Source organism: Schistocerca americana, chromosome 3, assembly GCF_021461395.2.
Source record: "Schistocerca americana isolate TAMUIC-IGC-003095 chromosome 3, iqSchAmer2.1, whole genome shotgun sequence".
Lineage (NCBI taxonomy): Eukaryota > Metazoa > Arthropoda > Insecta > Orthoptera > Acrididae > Schistocerca > Schistocerca americana.
This window is the reverse complement of record NC_060121.1, coordinates 301432384-301449154: the sequence shown is the minus strand read 5'-3', so window position 1 is coordinate 301449154 and position 16771 is coordinate 301432384. Positions and strand designations below refer to the sequence as shown.

Sequence of the window (16771 nt, the reverse complement as noted above, 5' to 3'; positions counted from 1 at the left end):
TAATAGTCCAAAAGCGAACAAAAAACTCCTTAGGCAGGCCATCCGGACCAGGAGATTTGTGAGATGGTGAACAAGCAATGAAAGCTGAAATTTCGTCCGCAGTAAAAGGAGCTAAAAATTCCATATTATGGTCCTCTGTTAAAATTGATGGGATAGCAGTTAAAATCTCGTCAACATCAAGCGGAGCAGAATCAGCCACAGCATATAAGGTCTCATAGTAGCAGGTAAGTTCATGGGTTATTTGATTCTGTAAGGTAAGCCGGCGACCATCAGCTGCCATAAGGCCGTCAATCAATACACGTCGACGGTTCTTGTGGTGACGAAACAGATGGTACATGGAAGTCATTTCATGTGCTAAGGTGGACGGCGGTTTAGATTTAATCTTCAATCCTTCCATCTGAAGCCGTTTAATACTAAGGAGCTTGGTTTTAATTTTCCGAATCTCAGAAAGGTGGGCACATGTCATTCGAGAAGTATCATAAAGTTCGCGAAGCACCGAATAATAATACTCAAAAGTCAGTTTCAGATCTCGCGCTCTATTATAACTGTAGGACATTAAAGTGCGACGTAGTTTTGGCTTCGCACAGTGGATCCACCAGTGAAGCTTAGACGGATAGTATCGCAGAGAACGTAAACACATGTCCCACGCCGTCTGTATTAGAGGTTCGATGTCAGGGTCATCGAGCAAGGAGACATTTAATTTCCACAGCGGCCGATAAAGTTTAAGAGGCTGACGCTCCAAATTAATTATAACCGCAAGGGCACAATGATCCGTAAAACTGGCTGGAATAACATCTACATTTAAAACAGAAACACTAAGGGGATCAGAAATATACAATCGGTCCAGTCGACTACTTGACGTGGCAGTAAAAAATGTAAATTTAACTAAAGTGGGGTGTTTAACCTCCCACGCATCGCGTAGTCGTAGTTGACGTACAAGAGAATGTAGCTCGAAACAATAATTAAAATGAGGGGATTGGTCCTTAGCTTGTAATACACAATTAAAATCACCCCCCAATATCAAAGTGGCAGGATTTTTGCGTAGAAGATAAATCAGATCCTCTTTATAAAAACGAGACCTTTCCTGCCGTTTGCTGGAACCAGAGGGGGCGTAAATATTAACCAAGGTTGTGTCAAATAACCGACAACCAATACCCCTTCCCGAGTCTAAGAGCTCAATTTCGGTAACGGGGATACCGTCACGAATTAGTAAGGCAGTACCTGTGGAAAACTCAGGCGCAAAATTTATAACAGTGCGAAAGCCAGGAACAAACAAGTGTGCAACGGAGACTTCCTGCAGGAAAACAACATCAGCTGCAGAGTCATAAATGAACTGCTGCAGAGACGCTAACTTCAGAGCAGATTGAATGCTATTTATATTTAAGGTAATAAACGTGTACGCCTGCAACATCAACCAAAAAAGGGAAAATGAACCCTAATTACACCACATTAGAAGCAACTACATCCAGATCATCAACATCAGACATGGCAGAGGGTGATTGCCCGGAATCAACGGAATCAGAGTCATCCTTTGCATGCTTGTGTTTTTTCCGCACCGCGTGAAGATTGGGGGGCACTTTCACCCGACGACGTATCTGATGCACACCAGATTCAAGAGCAGGTGGAGTGGGGGGTTCGAGATCAGGCACGTCAACCAAGGCATCCGAAGGATTAGCAGGACGAGAGGAATCAGAAGAAGGAGCAAGCAAGGGGAAAACTGCATCAGGAACATCGGCACCGGCATCAGAAGGTGTAGGTATTGGAAGTGTAGGAGGTGGAGAGATAGGTTTGGAATCCGCTGAAGCGGAGCGCGCAGTTCTAGAAGCGATTTTCCGACAAACAGCTGTCTGCACCGAAGTGTCGTCAACATGTTGTGATGCCTGTGTCGGGGGGGGGGGGGGGGGGGGGGGGTGTCAACACCACCTCGACCGAATGTTGGGGCTCTTGCGCCGACGGCGTGGCAGCAAGTTTGACGTCATCAGGCAAAGCAGGAGACACAGTGGGAACAGAATCCAAAACAAGCATGGGAGATTCCGGAATTCTCTCGTCAGATTCGCAAACCGGCTGCGAAACAGCAGCTTCGTCATCAGTGCTACCGGTATCACTAGCACGACGGCGTTTGTTATTGGAAACAGACGGGATCGGTGTAGAAGCAGCCGATACATCTGGGCGAGTGGGTAACGGGGGAAAACCTGCATCAGAGGAAGGTGTCACCCGTTGTGAAGAATCTACTGCAGGAGGTTGACACGAGACAGTGGAGGAAGCTGCTGGCACAAGATCGGCAACCGTTAATTTGCGGCGTTGTGCTAGCCCATATTTAAGCACAAACACCCGCTTAGGGCAATTAGCACGAACATGACCATTTTCATTACATAGAAAACACGTACCAACTTGCCCCTCATAAGTAAGATGAACACGATAACCACATACAACCAGATGGGACGGTATATTCGACTTAATATGCATTTCAACCGATCTGATACCATTATAACATTGCAGCTTATGTTGTGCAGACCAACGTTCATTTCGAATTGACCGAACGGTACCATAACCAAGCAAAGCTTCCTTGAGATAACTGTTTTCAACTTCAGGGGGTAAATTATAAACCCGAACTGTGGTATACGTAATTTCCGCATTTGAAACAGTAACACTGCTGACAGAACCATCTCTATGACGGAACGACACTTGCTCACCATGTTTAAGTAAAATCTTATCTAGCAAAACCGGGTTCAACAATTTCACAAAAAAGCAGTAAAGTTCTGTGTCAAAATACGCCGTATGTACCTGGTCCGATGTAATGCCAATCGTATCCACAATCCATTCGTGAATTTCCAACGAAGTTGGTTGAACATTCCTGGTAGCCTTGTTAAACTGAAAACTGATAGTACACTTCCGCGGAAACAACCGGGAAGCCATAACACTTAATTAAAGCGGCAACAGCCGCTATACTACACAAGAAACAAACACAAACACTAAGGCGACGAAACAACGAAGAAAGGAAGACAAAGAAACGCCACACACAGAAAGTATATAGTCACAACCCGAGGGAAACGGCGGATCGAATACACAGCACGTCCGATCGCTGTCGCGTCTCAAGCGGAACTACTGTTGCGCCACGGAGTCGACGCTGCTTAGGTCTCGTCATGAATAGGTTCCTCGAACACTTACTGTACCGTTCAAACCTAAGAAATAATGACAGTAGGATCCACGAGACACTCGTCCCAGATGTACTTGCTCTGGCGGGGGTGTAACTCAGTGGTAGAGTGTGTGCTTCGCATGCAGAAAGTCCTGGGTTCAAATCCTAGCTCCTCCAATTTTTGTTTCTCCGTGCAGCAGTACATAAAAATTCTAGAAAATTCAGTGTACAAGATTCTTCCCCCAAGCAAGTGGATTTCGTACAGTTCGACCACATGGCGGGAGGACGATGACCTGCAAGACCCTGGGCTGCGATCCCCCCCATTGAAATGTTGCTCCAAAGCCTTCGGTATGGCGTGCAGGGTGCATCTCAAACATGTATTTGCAACTCACCGCGACAATCGTCATTTGTTTTTTTCGAGATACTGAAAAATGAAGGGGGCACCCGGGATTGAACCGGGGACCTCTCGATCTGCAGTCGAATGCTCTACGACTTTTTTTTTTTTTTTGAATGCTCTACGACTTTTTTTTTATTTATTTTTTTTTTTTTTAGCAATTACATTCCTTGATCACAACGGTAATGCTTTTTCGGTCCACACGTGCAACCTCCGCGATATAAAAATCGCATCTGCCCGGCGGGGGATCGAACCCCGGTCTCCCGCGTGACAGGCGGGGATACTAACAACTATACTACCTTTTTTTTTGTTTTTTTTATACTTTTTTTTGTTTTTTTTCCATCACTGTGATTGTAAATTAAGGCGGTATTATGACCAGCTCTTGCTTTGTGTCCTCTGAGTCCAAAATATTTCTTTTTGCTCCTGTTACATTAAGGTCTTGTTTAAAAATTGAGCATAATTTTCTTTATATTTACGAGTTTGCAGTAACTTGTGATGCTCAGTTAGCAGATAGATCCAAAAATCCTCTTTGCTTTTCTCGTCTTTCGTGAAGAGGTAATGCACTGTTGCAGCTTTCAGCCAGTTGACTGCGTTTCTTTTCGCGGTAGGAAAGGGTACATCATCCGGTGCCAAAAAATCCGCAGGTGTTATCGCGGTAGGTGACGTTCGGAGGATAACCGCCAACTTGCGTCGTACATACAGCCATATATCTTGAACTTTGTCACACACGAACCGATGTTCTTCGTTATCAATTAAATTACACGTTTCACAAAGTGGCGAGGCTGCAAGGTGGATCATATGTAATTTTGAGTTAGTTGCAAATTTCCTGTTTACAGCGAAGTACCATGTGGCTTTCAGGTCAGTAGGTATGTTACGGTGATGAATATTGTCCCATATCACTTTCCAGTTATAACATGGGTATTTGTGTTCTATTTTATTTTTCTTCTTCTCCTCCATCAATTTGCCATATATTTCTTTTACGGTGTTCATATCGTTCTCCGGAATGCGTAAATGTAGATAGCTATATTCTATTAAAAACCATCGCAAATGGTAAAGTGCGCTCGGTATATGCTGCACATTAATAGGTGGTGAAAGGTCATCTGGAGCTATTTCTGTCAGAAGGTGAGCAGCGAGACAGCTGCTTGATTGTTTCCATTGCCGAAACGTATTGCAGATGTACAGAGCATGGGACTTTTTTGTAACATCCGTTAAGTTTAAGCCTCCGTTGTTAGTGGCGAGTGTCAGAGTGTCATATTGGATTTTAAATATGTGACCACGGCTCACAAAATAGCCTAGCGCCGACATAATTTGTTTGGCGATGACGGCGGGCATTGGCAAAACCTGTGCGATATAATTGACTTTGGAAGTAATGGAGACGTTCGCGAGAGACACTCGCTGAATTTCATTTAGTTGCCTAATACTGTGTGTCCGTACACTAGCACGTATGGTAGTTAATACTTGTCTGTAGTTAGTCGCAATAGTTTGACGTATATTTTTTCGGAAATCAACGCCTAGACACTTCAAGGCTGTGAGCTCGCGTAGCTGACCTTGTGAGCGCATGCCAATGCCACGTCCGATATTGAATATGCCGGACTTTGTGTTATTCAACTTTGCGGCCGACGCTTTTTCGTATTTGTCAATGATTTGCATCGCCGTCTCGATGTCTGCCATATTCATAACAAGAAAACCAACATCATCCGCATAAACTTGACAAATTATTTTGTTTCCTCGTATTTGTAATCCTTGTAACCGCTGAGTCAAGGTAGCGAGTAAGGGTTCTATGGCCAAGGCAAAAAGTGCCATGGACAACGGACAACCTTGCCTGACGGAACTTGCGATCTCTATTGGCCGGCTAGGCTGTCCATTGATGATTATCCTTGAGAAATTATTCTTGACCAAGCGCCGTATGACTTCAACGAATCTCGGCGGAAAGCCCATTGCATCCATTGTTTTCAGGAGGTAAGAGTGGCTGATCCTGTCAAAGGCTTTATCAAAATCTAACGACACAATGGCACATTGTAGTCGGCACACTTCCGCTATGGAAATTATGTCGCGGTAGTTGGCCAGTGTCTGTTGAATGTTTCTACCCTTGCCCACACTAGACTGATACGGTCCGGTAACACTGGTCATTACATGTGTAAGTCTGTGGGCTAAGAGCCGCGTAAAAATTTTATAATCACTATTCAGCAGTGTGATCGGTCTCAAGTTGCCAATTTTCTTGCCAGCCGAGAATTTTTTGGTTAACACGACGATCCCTTCTCGAAAATCTTTTGGTATCTCCTGATTGAGTGTCAGAAGTTCATTACAGATGCCTGTAATTCTATGTCTGATATGGTTCCAAAAGACTTGGTAAAACTCTGCTGGTATTCCGTCGGCTCCAGGGGATTTATTTTTTGCACTTTTATAAACGGCATACGCTACATCCTCTTGGGTTGCCTCTGCAATTAGAGCGTCCGCGGACGTGGTACTAACTCTTCCTTGCAGGTTGGCCAGTAATTCATCCTGTGCTTGTTCGTCTACTACCTTAGCTGAAAACAAGTTGTCGAAATGGGTTAGGATTGCCGCTTTTATGTCGTTATGCATTGTCAAGGTGGTTCCATTCTCAGTTTGGAGCTCCGTCAGTATTTTGCAGAATCCTCTGTTAGTTTCACGAATCACGTGATAGACCGAAGTAGCTTCTTTTTGTGCCATAGTCTCTGCTCTTGACCTTATTTGGTAACCTTCAAGCTGTTGTCGCCGTAACGTCAGTATTTTTGCCTGGACTTTTTTAATCCGTTCATGGTGCCCAATAGCTGATGCACCTTGCAGGTAAAGTTCTCTGAGACAGTGAAAGTAAAATTCTATTGTTCTTTTATGCCAAAAGCTCTTCTCCCGGGAGTAGTTGATGAAACATCTGCGGATCCGAGGTTTGACGCATTTAAGCCACCAATCCAAGGTCGAGGTGTAGGAGGCAAGTTTGGTCTCACAGTCTCTCCACGTGGTGAGAAAGGCTTCGTGACAGGCAGGGTCTTGTAAGTGTGAAACATTAAGTTTCCAAAGCCCTTTATAGCGACATGTTCCTTGTCGTTCCATATTTAATGTGCAGATATATGCAGCGTGGTCGGAAAAAACGGTCGGCCAAACTTCAGATTGCAGAATGCGGTGTTTCAGATTGGGTGAGACATATATCCGATCTAACCGGCTGGCTGAGTGATTAGTGAGGTGAGTAAAGCCAGGGGCAGCTCCGTGCTTGTGCTCCCACGAATCAGTTAAACGGAGGTCAGTGACGATCCGTTCCAGTTCTGGCGATTTGTTAAAGTTCGGAGTTTGGTCTTTGGCATGAATGACACTGTTAAAGTCTCCTCCAAGGATGGTATGGTTGCAGCGTACACCAAACAATGGAACAATGCCTTCCTTAAAAAACTGTGCTCTTTGGCGACGATGGGTAGAACCAGATGGGGCATAGACATTAATGATCCTCGTGGTCTGGAAGGTGCCGCCAATACCTCTGCCGTTAGGCAGTTTTTCTACGTCTTTAAGTATGATGCCCTATTTGAAAATAAATGCAGTACCCAAGTCACATCCGATTCCAGGATTGACTATAGCATTATACCCGGGTAGGAAGTCAAGTTTAATGTTTGCTACTTCTTGTAATAACAATATGTCCACATCAGAGGCATATAGGAAATCTCTTAAATTTTCTACATTAAAGACGCTACATATTTTGTTGACATTCAGCGTGGCAATCCTATAGGCCTGCAACGGAACTACGTCCGCCAAAACGGGAGTACCTTTAGGAAAAACGCAAAAAACAAGTCACATCGAAAAAACATCAAGAAATCTGATCAGATAGACATACGGACACTAGTCAGTAAACTGTTCAATTTAGAAATATTCATGGCTCGGGAAGGGATCAGTCGACTTCTCTTCGTCTGGGGCCGTATCTGCCGCGGAGTTAACAGTCATAATGATGTCATCTTGTTGGGTGGCAATCGTGGCGACTGTACCGGTTCCTGTGGTGTCCATAAGTGCTTCCTCCGCGGTAGTTTCGTCGACATCGTCGGCCCACGAAGTCGACGGATCTCTCATAGGCTCGTCATTCAGTATTGCACTAAGGTCAGGTAGATTCTGGTGACCTGTATCGTCGGGTCGAGAACGTGCTACGCCATCTATAGGCAAACCGACAGAACCGGAGACCTTGCCCAGGACCAAGGGGACTTCGTTAGATGACTGCTGATTACATGTCAAGTTCTCAGATGCAGACGGACGTATGTTGCCCTCTATTTGCTTCGCCCGGTCACGCAGTTGTGGTGCAGACTGTTCGGCACCTGGGCGCGCGATCCTCCGTTTTTTAGATTTCTTGGGAGAGGCACCTCGTTGTGGACTTTGGTCAGTACCTGAAGAAACCTCAGGTTGCGAAGTCGCACTACTAGAAGTGGCCGTTGCCAGGTCTGTTTTCATAGCTCCCGAGAGGCGGTGGTCAGTTGCTGAAGAAGCTTCAGGATGCGGAGTAGCACCACCAGAAGACAGGTTTGTTTCCCTGGCACCTGGTACGCTTCCGACATCGAAAGAAGTGTCAGGATGCAAAGGAGCACGACTCGAGGCGACCGAGGTCGCGTCCGTATCCATTGCCTCATTGTGCGGTTCCACAGTGACAACGGCAGGAGCAGCTACTTCTTCCGAGGGGGGTTGGTGTTCTGCAGATGTTACACTTGAGTCGGTCGGTATGTCGGTCGCTTGTTGGTCGTTATTCGTAGTAACTTCGGGGGGCACAGTACCACCTGCAAGACCGCGCGTCACGGCGACGTACAACAGGGGCAGTGTTGACATAGCAGAAGGCCGAGAGGCATCGCCCGCAGGCAGCTGCGCCACCCGCCTTTGAAGACATTCAGCACGAACGTGGCCTGGTAAGTTGCAAGCAGCACACGTTTTCGGTTGATCATCGTATATCACAACAGCCCTATAGCCGCAGACGTTTATAAATGACGGAATGTGTTTCTGCAATTCGACTTTTAATTGGCGCACACCATTCAAAACTGGGAATTTGTGTGCAGCAGACCACCGTTCGGCAATATTACTCAAAACTTTACCGAATGGAGAAATAACAGCATTTATCTGGCCACATGTTATTTCAAAGGGAAGTTCAAAGACGCGCACGGTCCGAATACCTAGACCAGCATGTGCAACGAGAACCTCACCAACATTGCCGTCAGAATGTGTAAATTTAATGACGCCACCACAGGACTGAACTATTCTGTCACACAATTCCGAACTGGCAAGTTTGACAAAAACCACACTATTCATAATCGAAAAATGGATACCGACAATATCATCAATTCCTATGTGAACATCATCTTCTAACCACTGTTCCACATCAAAAGATTTCGGTCGAGCAAAGTTGCGATCAAACGTAAATTTCAGTGTGTCTTTTCGTTGTGGTTGAGACATCTCTTAATCCGCTACCATGGCCACAAAAACACTATAGACAACGACGTGCTGCAGCAAGAGCAGAGGCTGACCACGCGGAGCTAACGCGACGCAGCGCACAGCACGGCACGTCCGACCTCCAGCGCAGCCGCCGGCTGACTGAAAATGTTCAAATGGCTCTGAGCACTATGGGACCTAACTTCTATGGTCATCAGTCCCCTAGAACTTAGAACTACTTAAAACTAACTAACCTAAGGACAGCACACAACACCCAGCCATCACCAGGCAGAGAAAATCCCTGACCCCACCGGGAATCGAACCCGGGAACCTGGGCATGGGAAGCGAGAACGCTACCGCACGACCACGAGATCCGGGCTAATGAGCTATACTCCCTTTCACGATCTTTCTGTTCCCATAACTTAAGGAAAAATGTTATACTCTGCCTGGCTAAAGACGTCTAATCAAGCAAAATATTGCGTAATCATTATCTCTCAGTTATATATTAGCGTTAAACGATATAAGTATCAAAAATACTAGACACTTCGCGCCTGGAGAAAGTGCGAGTCGGCGCCTTCACCTTAATCTCAGAACGCGAATATTGCACTAGTAGCTTTTTTCAAGCAAGTTCTGTTCGTCCGATCTCCGTAATCGTTTGGTATCTGATTAAACTGACATACTCGCCTATGGCTTTCGTAAACGAAAATTTCATTGTGACCCCGACGTGATTTGAACACGCAACCTTCTGATCTGGACTCAGACGCGCTACCTTTGCGCCACGGAGTCGACGCTGCTTAGGTCTCGTCATGAATAGGTTCCTCGAACACTTACTGTACCGTTCAAACCTAAGAAATAATGACAGTAGGATCCACGAGACACTCGTCCCAGATGTACTTGCTCTGGCGGGGGTGTAACTCAGTGGTAGAGTGTCTGCTTCGCATGCAGAAAGTCCTGGGTTCAAATCCCACCTCCTCCAATTTTTGTTTCTCCGTGCAGCAGTACATGAAAACTTTTGCCTATCACCATATTCTACAAAATTCAGTGTATAAGATTCTTCCCCCAAGCAAGTGGATTTCGTACAGTTCGACCACATGGCGGGAGGACGATGACCTGCAAGACCCTGGGCTGCGATCCCCCCCATTGAAATGTTGCTCCAAAGCCTTCGGTATGGCGTGCAGGGTGCATCTCAAACATGTATTTGCAACTCACCGCGACAATCGTCATTTGTTTTTTTCGAGATACTGAAAAATGAAGGGGGCACCCGGGATTGAACCGGGGACCTCTCGATCTGCAGTCGAATGCTCTACGACTTTTTTTTATCTTTTTTTTTCTTTTTTTTTCTTTTATGTTTTTTTATTTATTTTTTTGTTATTTTATGTTTTTTATGTATTTTTTTATTGTGTTGTTTACTTTTTTTTCCTTTTTGTTCCTTTGTTGTTCCTTATTTTTTTAATTAAAGCTTGGTTAGTTCGAGCGCCATTGGGTAGTTGGCAAAAAGTATTTTGTATCTGGGGTTGCTGACAAGTTGTGTCGCTTTACTTGCACTGTAGATTCTGAAATCATCATACGTATCGTCTTTTCTTTTAGTCATAATATAATCTATTGTATGGCCTGCCAACCAGGTCCACATATTCCGTTTCGACGGGGGGAAAAGGTCGTTATCAGGCTGCAGTATCATCTCGGGTGTTATTGCCGTGATCGTAGTTCTCCCGACCAGTGCCAGTTGCCGCCGACACCATTCCCATATCTTGTTATTTTCCCCACAGATACATCTGTGCTGCAGTGTATCTATGAGGTCGCAGTCGCTGCACTTCTCGGTGGGTGCCAACTTGATTCTGTGGAGCTTTTCCTTAGTAGAAATTGTTTCGTTCACTACCTTGTACCACGTGGATCTGATTCCCGTATCCAGGACCGTATTAGTTACGTTCTTCCAGACCTTGGACCACCGTATATGTGGGTGCTTGATTTCCATTCTGTTCTTTCGACCATTGTCGTTCAGATACTTATACAGCTCTGCTGTTGTTTTGTCGCGTAAGACAGTGGTCTGCCGCCGAAGGTAACTCATGTCAAGGAAAAACCTCCTGATGTGATTGAATGTAGGCGGTATGGAGTCCAAGCGGACAGGGGCCTCTAAACTAATGGGCCTGTGTGACTCGATGACAGCTCTGAGTACACTGTGTGGGTATTCGTGATAAATGTGGAGTGTTCTACGTATCAGAAGTGCTCGACATTTAGTGTCAACATCGACCACACCAAGGCCCCCGTGACTGGGGGGGAGTGTCGTCACATTGATTCCCACTTTGAAGATATCACCTCGCCAGAGGTACCAACCGACAGCTGCCATCACCCGACTGGCTATTTTATCAATTATAGGTAGTATTTGGCCCACATACCAAATTTTCGATAAGATTTTGGTGTTTACAAAATGTACCCTTTCTAGTAAATTTTGTACTCTACTATTATTCTGTTGCAGGCACGCTCTCGTCATGTTGAGAATGTCCCTCCAAGCCGCCGCTGTCGTTTTCAGAGGGCAACTGGACATTTTGAGACCGAGAAGTTTCAGATTGTCGGTTCGCTCATATTCGTCAGTCCCGTGGAAAGGGAACCCATTCCCCAAAGGCAGCAATTTTGTTTTACGTCTGTTGAGTTTCGAACCGGACGCTTGTTCAAAGTCCTGAACGATAGACTGCACGTCACGAAGGTCATGTGCAGAAGTAAGCACTACCCCCACATTATCCGCATATGCAATGCAAGTAATGGTGCTGCCATATATATTTATTCCTGGGAGCTGTTGATTGATCCTCCTAATGAGTGGCTCTATCGCAATGACAAAAAGCGTCATTGACAAGGGACAGCCCTGGCGGATAGACTTCTCTATAGGAATTGAGTGCGTAAGATGTCCATTAACGTTGATCTTTGACGTGGCCCGGTTCAAAAGATTTTTAATCATCTGGACGAATTGTTCTCCAAATCCGAGATGGGTCATCAACGGAAAAAGGTAATGGTGTCGGATCCTGTCAAAGGCTTTATTAAGATCGAGTGCTAAAATTGCCGCTTCCAGACCTGTAGTTGCGCAGTAGCTGATGATCTCTCTGTAGTCAGTCAGACTCTTAATGATCGTGCGCCCAGGAACCGCCGCCGTCTGACTAGGGTGTATTATGTTAGGAAGGACTCGTTTGATCCTGGCTGCCATGACGCGGGCTACTATCTTGTAGTCCGTGTTAAGTAAACAAATGGGGCGGAATTTATTCATGTCGTTACAGGGGTATTCTTTAGGGATGAGAACGATGATGCCGTCGTTGAAGCCTTCAGGTATATGTTGCCCTTCTTTAATTTCATTACATATTTCGACAAAACACCTTTCTAGCAAATACCAAAACTGTTTATAAAATTCCACCGGTAGCCCATCCGCACCAGGAGATTTATTTCCCTGCGCCTTTTGGAGCGCTGATTTGAGTTCTTGTGGGGTTATGTCCGCCACCAACAGGTCTACATCTGGTGTGTCCAGTCTTTCAGGTAGGCTAGTTTGCATACGTATCACAGACTCCTCGTCCGCGGGTTCCAAGGCATAAAGCTTAGTGTAGTATTCTGCTACACATGTCTTGATGCCGCCTTGATCATTCACCTGGTTACCGTCCTCTGTCCGGAGACTATAGATCATTTTACGCTGTGCGCGACGCTTCTCTGCCCCAAGATGATATACCGAGGGTATTTCCCCCGCCGTGCTATGATGGTCCCTGGATCGGATCATAATACCTTCTATTCGTTTCCTCTTCAATGCCGTTAATTTCGCCTTGACTTTTTTAATTCGTAAAAAGGTGTCTGCTGTTGGACAATTGCTTCCATATAATTCCCGAAGGCAGCGGAAGTAAAATTCGAACATACTCTGTTGGTCGCGGTTTCGTTCATAACAGTACGTTTTTAAGCAACGGATGAGTTGAGGTTTCGCACATTTGTACCACCAGCATATGGTACTGAGGAAGTTCCGTCGTCGCCTGCTGCAGGTGCCCCACACGACTTCCATTCGTGTTCGCAAATCATCTTCTTGAAGAACAGCGACGTTGAGTTTCCACATGTTTCTGCCACGAAAGATGTTCTGTCGAGGCATTTTCAGGAGACAGTGATAGGCGAGATGGTCAGAAAAGTACACTGGCCACGTTTCAGGCCCACCGACATTTGCACGTAAACACTGTGTGACATAAATTCTATCAAGTCGACTGGACGACGTAGAAGTGTGGAACGTGAAGCAGGGGCGGTCTCCATGAATGAGCTCCCACGTGTCAGTCAATCGCAACTCTCGTACGAGGCGGCCCAACTCCGCACTTTTATTAAAAGTCGGACGTTGATCTTTCCGCTTAAGCACGCAATTAAAGTCACCGGCTAAAACCATTCCCTCTCTAGCTCCTCTGATCAAATACAATAGGTCTTCGGCGTAAAAACGAGACCGTTGCTCTCGATTTTGGTGTCCGGAGGGGGCATAGATATTTACGAATCGAATCCCATTTATTGAACAAGATATTCCTCGGCCGTTTTCCAGCCGTTCAAAGTCAGATGCTACTATTCCATCCTTTAATAAGATGGCGGTGCCAGATGCGCCACGTAACGTTGTGTTTAAGAATACTGCATAACCTGCAATATTGATCCGGAACCCACTAGCAACCTCTTGTAACATAGCAATATCAACGTCAGCGCTATAGAGGTAATCCCGGAGACTATCGACCTTCTGTATCGACGTGATTTTATTTATGTTCAGTGTGGCGATTTTATAAGTTTGCAGATGTGGCATGTAAGGGAAGACGATCCATTTGGTGCGGATGTTTCGTGGTGTTTAATAGATTTACTGATTTAAGTATTTATCACGTCCCTTTGTCAACGCTTACTGCAAATCGTATCATTATCAAGCATCACCAGTTGGCTAGCATGTTGGTGGACCACCACTCCCTGACGTCCGGAAGTTAACATTTTGGGGTGTCTGAATCCCGTATGTTGTACGCCCATCCGTTATCTGCAGCGCACGAATTAGTAAAATTCCGAGTCCTCATCATCCTTCTCCCGCGTGAACCGATCGCCTCCGTGTTCCTCGCCGTCGGTCTTTCCCTCCATCGTAGTAGCTGTGGGTGCATGTCCGCGGTCCTCGACATCGTCTTCCATCTCCTGGGCCCAGTCCAGCAAGGAATCGTCTGTGCGTGTACGTTTCTTCTCCTCGACCATGTCCAATGATTGTTTATCCTTCATCTTTGGAGGGCGTGTTCCCGAACCTGTAGAGCCAGATGCGTCCAGAATGTCCGGCGCACGGTCTGGCACGTCCTCCTTCCGTGATTTCTTGAGCGTCTTCGGGCTCTGTTGGCGGTGTTCCGACGACGTTTCGTGCATTATATGACAAAACTGCGTCGCCTTTTCTCTCAACGGTGGTGCACATTTTGCCGCCCCTGCATGAGCAATTCTGCGCTTTTTGGTGTCCTGGGACAGTATCGCTGAGGCATTCGCGTTTGTCTCCATCATGTCAATATCCGATAAGTCTGCCTTCCCCTCGTCGTGTGTGCGCATCACATTATTTCGTTGTAAGTCGCCGTCCACCTTTGACACCTCGATGCTTCCGACCGGCGAGATCTGAGCGTCAGTTGCTGGCAAATCCGGACGGGGGGTATCCAAACGTACTTCATGCTGCAATAGAGCCCCAGTAGCAGTACTGTCGTCCTCTGTAGTAGATGTGGTGGTCGGGGGTTGACGGAGTACCGCGGCATACCTCACGGGCAGTTGCGACATATTGGATTGCACTTTCGCCTCACCTACTGGTATTTGCGTCACGCGTCTTTGGGGACAATCAGTGCGGACATGTCCGGGAGAACCACATGCTGCGCATGTCCTCGGTTGACCATCATACATAACTATTGCTCTGTACCCGCAGATATTGATATACGATGGTATATGCTTTTGTAAATCAATTTTCACTTGGCGAATACCATTCAACACCGGAAATTTATGCATAGTAGACCACTTTTCCGCGACATTAGAGAGAACTGTACCGTAAGGTTTGAGCACAGAGTTAATTTGTTCGGCTGTAATTTCGAATGGCAGTTCGAAAATGCGAACGGTCCGAAGACCTAAACCAGCTTGAGTAACTTGTACCTCTCCGATAGTACCGTCCGAATGTTTAAATTTCAGGGTCCCTCCACAAGATTCAACAATCTTATCACACGTGACAGCATTTGTCAACTTAAGATAAACTGTACTACTACAGATCGACAAGTGAATTCCAATAAGATCGTCCATATTCAGTTTCAAAGAGTCTTCTACAAAGTTCTCCACTTCAAAAGATGTCGGTCGAACTAAAGACTGGTCAAACATCAACTTCAATGTGTCTCTTCGTGGTGGTTGTGCCATTACGAATTTCTAACCATGAATCGTTGTTACAGGGAAACAAGTACGCTAAGTGGCGTAACACTCACCACAACAGTCACGGCCAGCGGCGGCGAGAACGTAAACACAGCGCGTCCGCACAGCTCGCTCGCCGAAACCAGACTTGGAAATTGGAAACGCAACGTGTAACGGCGTAACTGATCATCCATAGCAAAGGCCATGATGTACTCACAAGACTAAACCAGCTGCAGGCGCCGCCTAACACGCGCGGAGCGAGCACTCCGGCACGTCTGCACACGGCCGCTGCTGCGGCGGAACTGATCGACTGAGCTATACCCCCTTTCACGATCTTTCTGTTCCCATAACTTAAGGAAAAATGTTATACTCTGCCTGGCTAAAGACGTCTAATCAAGCAAAATATTGCGTAATCATTATCTCTCAGTTATATATTAGCGTTAAACGATATAAATATCAAAAATACTAGACACTTCGCGCCTGGAGAAAGTGCGAGTCGGCACCTTCACCTTAATGTCAGAACGCGAAAATTGCACTAGTAGCTTTTTTCAAGCAAGTTCTGTTCGTCCGTTCTCCGTAATCGTTTGGTATCTGATTAAACTGACATACTCGCCTATGGCTTTAGTAAACGAAAATTTCATTGTGATCCCGACGTGATTTGAACACGCAACCTTCTGATCTGGAGTCATACGCGCTACCGTTGCGCCACGGAGTCGACGCTGCTTAGGTCTCGTCATGAATAGGTTCCTCGAACACTTACTGTACCGTTCAAACCTAAGAAATAATGACAGTAGGATCCACGAGACACTCGTCCCAGATGTACTTGCTCTGGCGGGGGTGTAACTCAGTGGCAGTCGCGCTTCAGCTGTGCTACCGTGTGGACGTGTGTACTGCTGCGCTCCGATTGTGTTGTTTACATACGTGTTCTGCTGTTGTCTCCTTTGCTGGCTGTCCGTTCATCTTCGTGTTTGTGTATCGTCGTTAGTGTTTGGCTGTTCATCACCGTTCTGTCACTCGCCGGAATTTCGGTTTTTTAACAGGAGTTTCATCCCTGTTCTGAATCATGTCTACGAACGTCAGGAAAAACACACTGGTCTTCGCTTTCGACAAGGAAACCCGTCATATCCAGCCAACGTCACTGGAAATACACGATTGGATTACTGAGGTAATTGGTGTCAACTCTGATTCCGTCCATACAATGCAGTTAGACAATGATAAATACTGTATTTTTGTTAAGTTTGAGAGCTCGGTGACGATAGATAGACTTTTAGCAAAGTGGGGTAGTGAAGTAGAATTCATTCACAGAGACGGCTCGAAGAGCAAAGTTCGGATCTGGCGAGCTGATATTGTTTACACTACCGTTCGCGTGCTTAACTTACCTATTGAAATTGATAATGATTTAATTAAGGATGCGCTTTGCAAGTATGGTGACGTGAAATCTGTTAATAATGAACGTTGGTCTC

The 16771-nt window shown here is 45.9% G+C and overlaps 4 non-coding genes across 4 annotated transcripts; 2 read left to right on the top strand and 2 right to left on the bottom strand.

The window, feature by feature from the left end:
* Positions 1–3241: 3241 nt before the first annotated feature.
* Positions 3242–3313, top strand: Trnaa-cgc. Its single transcript has one exon. It is a non-coding gene; the product is annotated as a tRNA-Ala (tRNA).
* A 6334-nt stretch (positions 3314–9647) lies between these two features.
* On the bottom strand, positions 9648–9719 carry Trnaw-cca. The gene has a single exon. It is a non-coding gene; the product is annotated as a tRNA-Trp (tRNA).
* Positions 9720–9837: 118 nt separating this feature from the next.
* Trnaa-cgc lies at positions 9838–9909 on the top strand. The gene has a single exon. It is a non-coding gene; the product is annotated as a tRNA-Ala (tRNA).
* A 6042-nt stretch (positions 9910–15951) lies between these two features.
* Trnaw-cca lies at positions 15952–16023 on the bottom strand. The gene has a single exon. It is a non-coding gene; the product is annotated as a tRNA-Trp (tRNA).
* Between the last annotated feature and the right edge of the window lie 748 nt (positions 16024–16771).